Source organism: Pleurodeles waltl, chromosome 4_2 (assembly GCF_031143425.1).
Source record: "Pleurodeles waltl isolate 20211129_DDA chromosome 4_2, aPleWal1.hap1.20221129, whole genome shotgun sequence".
In the NCBI taxonomy this organism is placed as follows: Eukaryota; Metazoa; Chordata; class Amphibia; order Caudata; family Salamandridae; genus Pleurodeles; species Pleurodeles waltl.
Window position 1 is genome coordinate 51,104,772 of NC_090443.1, and position 12,688 is coordinate 51,117,459.

Genomic DNA, 12,688 nt, shown 5'->3' on the forward strand with positions numbered 1-12,688 from the left:
TTAGCGCCGCATTTGCGCCGCTTTTTAACGCAAAACGGCGCAAATCTACAAAATACAATGGTATTTTGGAAGTTTGCGCCGTTTTTGCGTCAAAAAACGACGCAAATGCGGCGCTAAAAAAGTATAAATACGGGCCAAAATGCTTAGGCCCATATTTATACTTTTTAGCGCCGCATTTGCGCCGCTTTTTGACGCAAAAACGGCACTTGTATTTTGGAAGTTTGCGCCTCTTTTGCGTCAAAAAATGACGCAACTGCGGCGGTAAAAAAAGTCTTCCCAGGTGCTCTTTTTTCTAATCTCATTGCCACTATGATAGTGTCATGGCTGTGGCCCCAATTTAGATCATAGCAGGGCACTGCACATAGCTCCATTGCATGGGCATTTCTAGAGAAAGTATCATGTTCCCTTTTTTTCCACACAACGGCTTAGAAAGAAAATGTATAACAGATGGAACTATCCAAATGCCTGTCTGCAGGAAGTGAGTCATCAAGCCTCATTATTTATTGCGGACAGGTGGATGCTGACATGCTCTGCATGTTCTGGACATGCCCTGGAATGGGTGTGGATTTTAATAAAATATGTACTTGCCCATGGGACAAGTTGCTTCCTAAATCGACTTGTCCAGTAACAAAATCCACTTGTTCCTTTGACGATGCCACGTAGTGCGGCGACAGATTATGGCACAATCTCATTATATAAGAGCTCTGATAATAGCCTCTCTTATTATGTCAGGGCTCATACTGTAGTAAGGTTTTAATTCCACCAATTCCCTCATTTTCCCACCTTTCTGCAGATCTGCATACTGGGACTGGAGGTAGTGGTAAGTAATAGTTCCAGAGTCGGAATGCCCATTCGAGTCTGTGCAAACCTACTATCTTGCATGTTTTAGGGGTTTTCACCAGCTCTTCTCTAATCTTTTCCTGTGCTGATAAATATTGGGAATGTACTCCTTGCCAAGAGCAGACGTAATACTTCTTCCAGGGTTGGAAAAAAAAGTAGTTGAAGGTAAAGTAAACCTGTAAAAGCTCAAGAAGATTTTCGCATTGGCAAATCTACACATGCACATTTGCGTGTGCTAAAATGGAGTTAACAAGTATTTTCTAGGAGTATGCCTTCCTGGCCGTCTTCTGCTAATTCTTGGAAATTCAGGAAAGCCATAAATCTGCACTAATGCAAGAGCATATACTTTGGATACATTTGAATTTCTTTAAGAATTGGGCATCTAACTAGGTCAGGTGCTAACCAAGTTTTTTTGTTTTTATTAAAACTGTAGCTCTTTATCTGGCAGCTGGCTTCACTGTGATATCATTCTGCTCTTTCACAAGGAGAATATCAGCACACAAAGTTTTGTTCAGTGCCTGGAACTACTGTCGCAGTGTATGCTTTTTGAGACCAATAAAACATTTTTGCTTTTTGTTATAATGGTGAGGGCCCGGCGGCTTCCACAACAGTAAAATTTTAGAAAAACCAAGTCAAAACAAGACACACATTGACAAAAAACAAAAGGCTGACCACCAATGTCAGACCTCTTGGCTTTGCCAATGGTTGTTCATTTTCATTTTTCCCATAATCTTGTTGAAACTGGTTACACTGATCTTTCATTATGAATATGTTTTTGAAATACTAGCCAGTATCAACACATTTTAATAAATGAAGCTTCAAAGAAATAGTGCCTAAAATTTCACAGTAATTTGGTAAAACATTTCTTCCAAGTCACATTTGTTTGTGAACATTTCATTTTAAAAACAAGGAATCATCAATTTTGCTTTCCAGCTTCTGCAAATATTTGCATTGAACCAGAGAGCATCCTAGAACTATTATACATAACCTCATATACAAAGAAGTACCCTGCACCTCAGCAATGAAAGCCACCATGCCCCTAGTATATCTCCCCTGGATCCTCAGAGGAGAGGACAGATCAAACTGCTTAAATGCCATAAAAATGACAGACTTGATCCACCTGCTCAAAGTCCGAGTGGAAGGTTTACCCTCCTTAAGAGTAGGACCAATGTTAACAAAAAATGTAGACGAGACCCGAAAGTCCCTCATCTGTTCCAGGTAAATCTGAACCGCCCGGCGCACATCCAGAGAATGAAACACCACAGTTTCCAGGGACTGAGGATCCAGACAAAAGACTGGAAGGATCGCCTCCTGAAGCCAGTGAAATAAAGAGTTCACCTTTGGCACAACGCCAGGACCCAACAGAAGAACAAGTTAATACTCAAACACTTGCAAGAATGGAGACAGACAGGACAACAAGCCCATTTCCCCCAGTCGGCGAGCCGACAGTGAACACCACCAGAAAGAACACCTTCAAGGTCAAGAGGTTCAAACTCACAGAGAATAGAAGCTCAATAGGAGGATACTGGAGAGCCCGCACCAACAGCTCCAAATCCCAAGACGGACAAACCACCTGGGGGGACAGGTTGCAGATTCAAAGAGCCCTTAAAGAGCTGAGAAACCAGACTCTGATTGTCCACCTGGCCCCGCCAACGAAACCAAAAAGCTTTAGTCACTGCTCATTGCATCTTCAGAGTGGACGAACTCAGACCCACTTGAAACCCATCTTGAAGAAATTCCACCATCTGAGCCAGAGGAACCGAACAATGAAGCCCCTGCGATGAGCACACCAGGCCTGAAACATCTTTCAGTGCCTAGCATAAGAATATCTTGTACACAAGCGCCTGGACACTTGCAAAGAAAAGACACAGAGGCAGAAAGACCCAGGAGCATCAGGCCCTTTCCCCGCTCCCCAATACAACCACCAAGCTGTTGACTTGAGCCTGGCCAGGGACTGCACTTGAAGACACAGATATCTCAGGGGAGATGGAACCACCGGAAACCCCAACTCCTGTCCCATGCTCCTCTCCATCAACAGAGGATACCAAACAGATGTGGGCCATGCCTGAGCCACCAGAACCCCCTGAGCCTGATCACTATGAACCTGAACCTGAAACCTCAGGATCAAAGGGAGTGGAGGAAAAGCAAACAACTGACCCCTCTGCCACGGACATGGGAAAAAAACTGGGGACGAAGTGCATTGTACAAGTCTGAAAACAGATCCACCCTGGGGTGACCCCACAACTGACACACTCTGTCAGAGATCTTGGGAGAAAGACAAAAGTCCTGAGAGGACAGAATCTCCCTGCTCAAGTGATCAGCCTGACAATTCAGTACAACCTGAAGAAACACGGCCCTGAAAGACCCCACAATCGAATGAGCCCAAAGAAACAATCTGCCCACAATCGCAGACAGTGATCAAGCCCTCATCTCCCCTTGTCGATTGACAAAATCGACACAATGATCATCCTGTCCTTCAGGAGCGGAGAAAAATCAAGGAGAGGCAGCCAAATTGCCTCCAAATCCCTCCAGTTGAACGACGGGAAACTCGGGTTCACCTGCCACAGACACTGAACCCTGAGATCCCCAACCAAGCCCCTCAGTCACTCTCGCTGGCATCTGTTGTGACAATGACCGGCTCTGGGGACAACAAGGACACCCCCTTCAAGACAATGGATGGTAGAAGCCACCACCCCAGCTACTCCCAGATCACAGGACGTTGGGCACCCACTTACTCAGAAGGAACCTCATGAGGATATTGAGATGCCACCGAGCCCAGGAACCAAAACACTGTCACCCAGGTCACCTTGAACACTCATCCAAAGGGAGGCAGCTTGAACAGGTGCTGCCAGAAGATCTGGGAGATGAGATTGAATCCTCAGGAACCTAGCATTCAGCAATGACTCAATAGCTAGATCCTTTCAGAACCTGGCTCAAATGAGGATGCCATCTTGAGACCGACTCAGTTGGGATTTCCTTTCATTCACCAAAAACCCATGCGCTGACAGAAGATCCAAAGTCTGCTGATCATGTGAAGATGCCAGGGGGAAGAAGCACATTTGACCAGACAGTCATTGAGATACGGAAACACAGTAATCCCCCGTAGATGAAGGATCACCATCAGAGTGGCCAACACCTTGATGAATATACGAAGGGCGGACGTCAGACCGAATGGCAAAATCCTGCACTGATACTGCTACTTCTCATAGCGAACCTCAGAAACTGCTGATGACTGACATCCACAGGCACATGTAGATATACATCCTGCAGCTAGATGGTAGCTAAGTAAATCCACGCACACACCAATGGAATGAGTTGTTGGAGAGACAACATCTTGAATGAAATTGATGCCACTCATCCATTGACATGCTTTAAATCCAAGAGTGGCTGTGTCCGCCAGAAACGTGGCCTGTTGCTCCCTGTGCACCAGGACCTGAGAGACACTGGTACCCTCTAGCATGGCGACGGCCAAGGCTTCAAAATCAACCAAGGACTGGGCCATCAAGGCACCATAGGAAGCGTCTCAAAGCCCCAGGATAGACACTGAAAAAGCCTTTTTAAGTCCACCATCCTCTTTGCGATCCACCACATCTGAAAGCAAACAGTCACCTGGATGCAAAGAAGAATGACCAATAAGAGAGGCCAGGATGGAATCAACGTTGGTGGCCTGTGGCAGCAGACGAGCCCCATCCTTCAAGGCACACTACTTTTGGAGGAAACACCAATCTTGGCAACGCTCAGGCTCTGCCCAAGACCAGAATATTGCCTCCTTGATCTGCATATGCAAAGCCAGCGCTGCATGCTTGGAGAATTATAGAAACAGCTCCTTAGCCGCCCCCTCTTCCGGGTGCAGCGCCATGCTGAGACTGATCCTTACGTGGGCCAGGATATCTGCCAGTTTGTCCCTGGATATGAATTCCCCGCCAAGCACCACAGGTCGCTAAGGTTCTGAAAGATCTGGATCAGTAGTGTACACATCACCTTGCAGCAAGGCCGCAGACCACCTACCCTTGGTTTTGGAGGCCAAGGCTTTAGAAACTGCAGCATCAACCATGGCCTGAACGTCCACTGCTGTGAGGGACACCAAAGCCCCAACCACACCAGCAGGACCACCCACGCCAGGACCACCTGTAGGTCCATCCAACTGCAAATCACTCCCCTCCTCAGAATCCGGCAAATAGCACCTCCTTCACTTTGTACCATGCTTCTCCTTAGTGTACACACAGGAATGCCCAGACATACACAGAAAGCAGCTTCAGATAGGGAGAGAAAAACCCATTTGGATGAAAACCCATCTGAAAATGAGCAACTGTACACAAGAGCCCAGCCAGAACTGACCAATTGATATAAATCCAGGAATATGAAAGCCAGAAAAAAACAGACCCGCTACAAAAACTGCCCAAAAAATAACGTAGCCTGCGGCTATAGGAGACACACGCTGCTGGAGAAGCAGCCCAAGCTTGCCGGTGAGGCAGTGTACTTCTGATAACCAGGACATGACCCCTAAAGCCAGCTGGAGATGTGGACCGCTGATCTCCGCCCTGGCACACAGAAGGACCGCACACACAGAGCCGAATATCACCATAAAAACATACCTGCCGGCACCTGCTGTAATGTCCGCTAAGTCCTGCTGCAGAAGGCAGAAGGAAGCGCAAAAGAAGGCCACCAACAAAAAGGCCTGCGCGGACTCCATACCCCCGCCTGTAACACATGGCAGTGACGGGAGTCACGGGCGAATGCTGGACCATGCACACCATGCCTGCCTGTGTGGAAGCACAAACAAGCATTGGCAAAACCAATAGGTCTCACCTATACAAAAGCTATTCGCTTTGGCAGTGTGTTTTGCCATGCTGTACCCCAGTATGGCTGCTGTTCAGCATGGCTAAAAGTTAGTCAGGTGGAGGATCAAAGTGGAGTGGGGAGAAGAGTGTTGAAGAGTGGATTTGTTGGAATGTCGTAGAGTGGTGTAGAAGGAGAGTGTAATAGCGTTGAGTAGAGGGGAGTAAAGTTCAGTGGCTCAGTGGAAGAGAGTGTCATAGAGTGGGGTGGAATAGGGCGGAGAGGGTTGGAGTGGATTAAGGTAGTGAGCTGGAGTGGATTGAGATAGTGGGGTGGATTGGATTGGACTAGAACTGGGTGGATTGAAATGGGGTGGGGTGGATTGAAATGGGGTGGGATGGATTATATTGGCTTGGGGAACGTGGTTTGGATTGGAGTGATAGGGGTGGGGTGGATTGGAGTGAGGTGGATTAGATAGGACTGGAGTGGGTGGGGTGGGGTGGATTGGATTACAGTGGAGTGGGGTTGAGTGGATTGGATTGGGGCAGGGTGGATGGGGTGGGGTGGACTGAACTGGAATGAGGTGGGGTGGATTGGAGTAGAGTGGGTGAATTGTAGTACAGTGTGGTGGATTGGAGAAAATGTGGATTGGAGTGGGATGGGGTGGATTAAAATGTGGTGGGGTGGATTGGAATCGGGTGTGGTGGGATAGGGATGGATTGGATTGGGGTGGGGTGGATTAGATTGGGGTGGGGTGTGTTGGATTGGATTGGAGCGGGGTGGATTGCATTGAGGTGGGTTGGATTGGAGTGGGGTGAATGTGTTGGATTGAGGTGGACTGAACTGGGATGGGGTGAATTGCATTGAGTTGGGTTGGACTGGAGTCAGGTGGACTGAACTGGGATGGGGTCGAATGTGATGTATTGGCATGGAGTGGGTTGGATAGAAGTGGACTGGATTTGGTGAGGTGGAGTGGATTGAAATGGGGTGAGGTGGTTTGGATTAGAGTGGGGTGGATTGGGGTGGTGTGGGTGGATCAGGTTGGGTGGGTTGGATCGGGGCAAGCTGGATGGATTGGAGTGGGCTGGGGTGGACTGAACTGGGATGGGGTGGGTGGATTGGAGTAGAGTATGATGAATTGTAGTGAGTGTGGATTGGAGTTGGATGGGGTGGATTGAAATACAGTGGGGTGGATTGGATTGGGTTTGGTGGAGTACAGTGGGAAGGATTGGGGTGGATAAGACTGGGGTGGGGTGTGTTGTATTGGATTGGGGTTGATTGGAGTGGGATGGATTGCATTAAGGTGGATTAGGGTGAAGTGTGGTGGGGTGGATGGACTGGATTGGACTGGGGGTGGACTGAACTGGGGTGGGGTGGATTGTAGTGTGTTGGATTGGAGTGGATTGTATTAGGGTGGATTAGGTGGAGTGGAGTGGAGTGGATTTAAATGGGGTGAGGGAATTGGGGTGGAGTGAACTGGAGGGGGTGGATTCAATTGGGGTGGGTTGGATTGGGGTGAGTTGGGTTTGATTAGGGTGGATTGCACTGAGGTGAGGTGGATTTGATTGGATTGGTGGAGATGAATTGGACTGGAGTGGGGTGGATTGGATTGCTTTGAGGTTTGGTGGAGTTGAGTGGATTAAAGTGAGGTGGATTGGATTGAGTCAGTTGAACTGGATTGAGTGGGGTGGATTATGATTTGGTGGGGTGAATTGTATTGAGTGTGGATTGGATTGGGGGTGGAGTTGAGTGGATTGGATTGGTGTGGGGTGAATTTATTGGAGATGGCTGTACTTGATTGAGGTGGGGTAGACTGAGGTGATTTGGAGTGGAATGGATTGGACTGGAGCAGGGTGGATTATTGTGGACTGGTGTATTGGGGTGTAACGGATTGGGGTGAGGTGGATTGGGTAGCGGTGGACTTTATTGGAGTGGATTGGAGTGGGATGGGTTGGATTGGACTAGGGTGGGATGGACTGGACCGGGGTGGGATGGATTAGAGTGGAGGGGGTGGGATTGATAGGGGTGGGATGGATTGGAGTAAGGGGGGGTGGAATGGAGTGGGGTGGGATGGACTGGAGTGGGGTGAGGGTGGGATGGATTGGATTGGAGTGAGGTGAATTGGGTAGCAGTGGACTTGAGTGGATTGGATTGGTTTGGATTGGAGTGGTGTGGGTTGGATTGGAGTGGGATAGGATGTGTTGTATTAGAGTGGGATGAGTTGGATCAGAGTGGGGTGGGGTGGGTTGAATTGGAGTAGGTTGGGGTGGGTTAGACTGGAGTGGGTAGTTTGGACTGGAATGGGGTGGACTGGACAAGCGTGGATTGGACAGGAGTGGGGTGGATTGGACTGGACTGGACTGGACTGGATTGGGGTGGGTGGGTGTTTCGGACTGGGGTGAGGTGTATTGGATTTGTGTGGGGTGGACAGTATTATGGTGGATTGGTGCCGGGTGAATTGGGATGGAGTGGGGTGGATTGGATTGGGGTGAAGTGGATTGGACTGGAATGGGGCAGATTGTTTTGGATTGCAGTGGGCTGTTTGAAATTGGAGTGGGGCAAATTGTTTTGAATTAAAGTGGAGCAGACTAGAGTGGACAGACTGAAATGGATTGGAGTGGCGCAGGTTGTTTTGGATTGAAGTGGTGCAGATTGGATTGGGGCAGATTGTTCTCGATTGGAGTGGGGCAGATTGTTTTGGATTGGAGTGGGGCATATTGTTTTAGATTGGAGTTGGGCAGACTGGAGTGAGGCATACTGGATTGGAGCAGATTAGAGTGGAGCAGATTGTTTTGGATTGGAATGGGGCAGATTGGAGTGGAGCAGATTGGAGTATGGCAGATTGTTTGGGATTGGAGTTGGGGGATTGTTTTGGATTGGAGTGGGGCAGGTTGTATTAGAGTGAATTGGAGTGTGGTGAAGTGGGTTGGTGTGGTGGATTGGATGGGAGAGGGGTGGATTGGATGGGAGTGGGGTGGATTGAGGTGCAGTGGATTGTATTGGGTGAAGTGAAGTGGACTGAATTGGAGTGGGGCATATTGTTTTGGATTGGAGTATTCAGAATGCGGCAGACTGAAGTAGGCCAGATTGGAGTGGGGTAGATTGTTTTGGATTGGAATGGGGCAGATTGGAGTGGGACGGATATGAGTAGGACAGATTGTTTTAGATTGAAGTGGGTCAGATGGGAGTGAGGAGGACTGGAGTGGGGCAGATTGTTTTGGATTAAAGTGGGACAGACTGGAGTGAGGTGGACTGGAGTGGGGCAGATTGTTTTGTATTGTAGTGGGGCAGATTGATTTGGATTGCAGTGAGGTGGATTGTTTTGGATTGGAGTGCAACAGATTCCAGTGGGGCAGATTGCTTTGGATTCGGGTAGATTTGAGTGGGGCAGATTGTTTTGGATTGGGGCAGATTGGAGTGGGCATATTGTTTTGGATTGGTGTGGGGAGTTTGTTTTGCATTGGAGAGGTGCATATTGTTTTGTATTGGGATGGGGCAGATTGTTTTTGAGTGGTGCAGATTGTTTTTGATTAGAGTGGGTGAATTGGAGTGGGGCACATTAGATTGGGTTTGTTTGGGAGGATTGGAGTGGGGTGGGTTGGAGTGGTTTGGGGTGAGTGGTTTGGGTTGCGGTGAGTGCTTTGGATTTGGGTGAGTGTTTTGGATTGGAGTGGGGTGGCTTGGTGTGGGGTAAAGTGGTGTGGATTGGGGTTGATTCTAATGGGGCGTGTTGGAGGGAGTGCTTTGGGATGTGCTGCAAAAATATGTGTTAAAGCATCATTTAATAAATTATACATAATAAGGAAACAATGTCGCTTGAACAAGTTGTCATCTTTTGAAAAAAGCGCCCAGGATAAAAAAACTGAAGAAAACATGAGTGGAAAGTAAGAAAAGACGACATGGCAAAATAAAAGAAAGTTACCTTTTAAAAATAAAACTTCTCAAGTTTGTTTGTATAGCAGGTTTTTGCCAGTAACAAGACTAGTGTTTTCAGGGCACTAAAAGTTAAAAAGAACAAAATAGTCCTTGATCACGTCAGGAGCAGCAGACAGGCACTAAATAAGTTGAATCAATCAGTGCTTGATCCCTGCTCCACACCGAGGAACGGAAATGATGCCAGAAGTGTCTTGATGAATTACAAAGCTGTCAAGAAGAGTGCAATGCAAACCATTGGATCGGAGTAGAGTGGGATGGATGGGAGCGGGATGGGATGGACTGGAGTTGGGTGGGTTGGACTGGAGTGGGGTGGATTGGATTGGAGTGAGGTGGATTGGGTAGCAGTGGACTTGATTGGAATGGATTGGTTTGGATTGGAGTGGGGTAGGTTGGATTGGAGTTGGGTGGGGTGGAGTGGGGTGAAGTGGATTGGACTGGAGTGGAGCAGATTGTTTTGGATTGCAGTGGGCTGTTTGGAATTGGAGTGGGCAAGTTGTTTTGGATTCACGTGGAGCAGACTAGAGTGGGCAGACTGAAATGAATTGGAGTGGTGCAGGTTGTTTTGGATTGAAGTAGTGCAGATTGGATTGGGGCAGATTATTCTTGATTGGAGTGGGGTAGATTGAGTTGGGCAGATTGTTTTGGATTGGAGTGGGGCATATTGTTTTAGACTGGAGTGGGGCATATTGGATTGGAGCAGATTGGAGTAGAACAGATTGTTTTGGATTGGAATGGGGCAGATTGGAGTGGAGCAGATTGGAGTATGGCAGATTGTTTGGGATTGGGGTGGGGTGGATTGTTTTGGATTGGAGTGGGGCAGGTTATATTAGAGTGAATTAGAGTGGGGTGAAGTGGGTTGGTGTGTGGTGGTTTGGATGGGAGATGGATGGATTAGATGGGAGTGGGGTGGATTGAGGTGGGGTGGATTGTATTGGGTGAAGTGAGGTGAAATGAATTGGAGTGGGGTGTATTGTTTTGGATTGGAGTGGGGAAGATTGGAGTGGGACAGATTGTTTTGCATTTGGAATGGGGCAGACTCGAGTGGGCCATATTGGAGTGGGGCAGATTGTTTTGGATTGGAGTAGGGCAGATTGGAGTGGGGCGGATATGAGTAGGACAGATTGTTATAGATTGAAGTGGGTCAGATGGGAGTGGGGAGGAGTGGAGTGGGGCAGATTGTTTTGAATTAAAGTGGGACAGACTGGAGTGAGATGGACTGGAGTGGGCAGATTGTTTTGTATTGGAGTGGGGCAGATTGTTTTGGACTGCAGTGGGGTGGATTGTTTTGAAGTGGAGTGCAACAGATTCCAGTGTGGCAGATTGCTTTGGATAGGGGTAGATTGGAGTGGAGCAGATTGTTTTGGATTGGATTGGGCATACTGTTTTGGATTGGAGTGGGGCGTTTCTTTTGCATTGGAGTGGTGTATTTTGTTTTGTATTGGCATGGGGCAGAGTGTTTTGGAGTGGTGCAGATTGTGCTTTGGTTTTGGGTGAGTACTTTGGATTGGAGTGGGGTGGCTTCATGTGGGGTAAGGTGGTGTGGATTGGGATTGATTGTAATGGGGTGTTTTGGAAGGGGTGGTTTGGGGTGTACTGCAGAAATATATGTTAAAGCATCATTTCATAAATTATACATAATAAGGAAACAATGTTGCTTGAACAAGTTGTCATCTTTTGAAAAAAGCGCCCAGGAGCAAAAACTGAAGAAAACATGAGTGGAAAGTAAGAAAAGACAACATGGCAAATTAAAAGAAAGTTAGCTTTAAAAAATAAAACTTCTCAAGTTTGTTTGTATAGTCTTTTCTGCTAAGCTGCTGTGGTGGTTGGAACAGACGTTGACGCAGGCGCCGGGTGGCTCACGTCACGCGGAGTGCAGCGCGGAGTGTAACACTGCCGCTACTGCCGCTACTGCTGCTGCTGCGGCAGCGGCTTTGGGGGTCCGAGGAGAACGCTCGCCGGGTGGCTCACGCTCGGAGCTCAACGCGGAGTGCAACGTTGCCGCTACTGCTGCTGCGACGGCTGCTTTGGAGTCGGAGGAGGATTTTGTGTACCCCGGCTGTAGCTTGGCATTCCGGCATTCCGGCAGGGGGTGTGGGCGACCCCCCTGCTGCTTTCTACCGCTGTGTTGCTGTTGTTGTTTCTGCGCGGCACAGCGCAGCGTGACCAGGCGTGACCTGAGGCGCTAGGCGCTAGAGGAGCCAGAAAGCCGGAAGTCAGAAGGAGTCTTGCCACCCCCCTGTGGACCTCCTGTGGGCTCCCCCTGAAAGACGCTGAGTGGGTGAGCAGACCGGGAGAGACCGGGACAGACCAGGAGTAATTGGGAGTAATCGGGAGAGACCGGGTAAGCAGCCTTCCTGGAGGCGGGGGGGTCCCTGTTCATACACTGTTATACGGGACCCTTCTTGGCCATTGAACCCCTCTCCTGTTTCTACCCTCGGCTCCGGTTCCAGCTCCGGTGTTGGTGCTCAACCGTGTCACGTCGCCTCACCCAGCCTCACCCAGCCCCAGCCACAGCTCTAGCCGCAGCTAGCCTTAGCTTTGGCCTTGGCCTTGGACTTGGACCTGCCGGCGTCGTCGGTGGTCTCTCCCAAAGACTGAGTAAGGAAGGAAGGAAACCAGTAAGGAACCAAGGAGCCAAGGGGAGGGGAGCGAACGGTGAACGGAGGATGGTTGGGACAAGAGGAAAAACAAAGAAGGCTAGGGAGGCCAATGAGGCGCTCATTCACCTAGAGGATTTTCAAAGATCAGAGCAGGAGCTCAAAAGTTTACAGGGTCTAGGGTTAGACCAGGACCAGGACCAGGACCAGGACCCCAGAACCATCCAGCTATCCCAGGGGGGATTTGCAAACCTAGGTGAGGACACAGCAGAGGTTGTCCAACTCGGGTCTCCTGCCAACAAAAGCGATTGCGAGCCAGGAGAAGTGTCAGGTGGGATACTAGAAGTGGTGACAGTGTCTCGTTTGCCAGCCCATACTGACTCCGATGACATAGGGGGTGCTTTACTGAACGCAGGAGAAACTGCAGGAGAAACTGTGGGGGGCCTTGTAAGTCCTCTGTGCAGGAGACAAAAGTATACACCGACGCACCCGGGCCCGGGTGGAACCACGGGAGTAAGGAAAACTAGATCAAAAAT

General features: G+C 48.9%; 1 protein-coding gene across 1 annotated transcript in view; it reads right to left on the minus strand.

Moving 5' to 3' along the window:
• KCNH3 (potassium voltage-gated channel subfamily H member 3) overlaps positions 1-12,688 on the minus strand; it is a 379,713-nt gene that overhangs the window by 214,134 nt on the left and 152,891 nt on the right. The gene's annotated exons all lie outside the window — the stretch shown is intronic.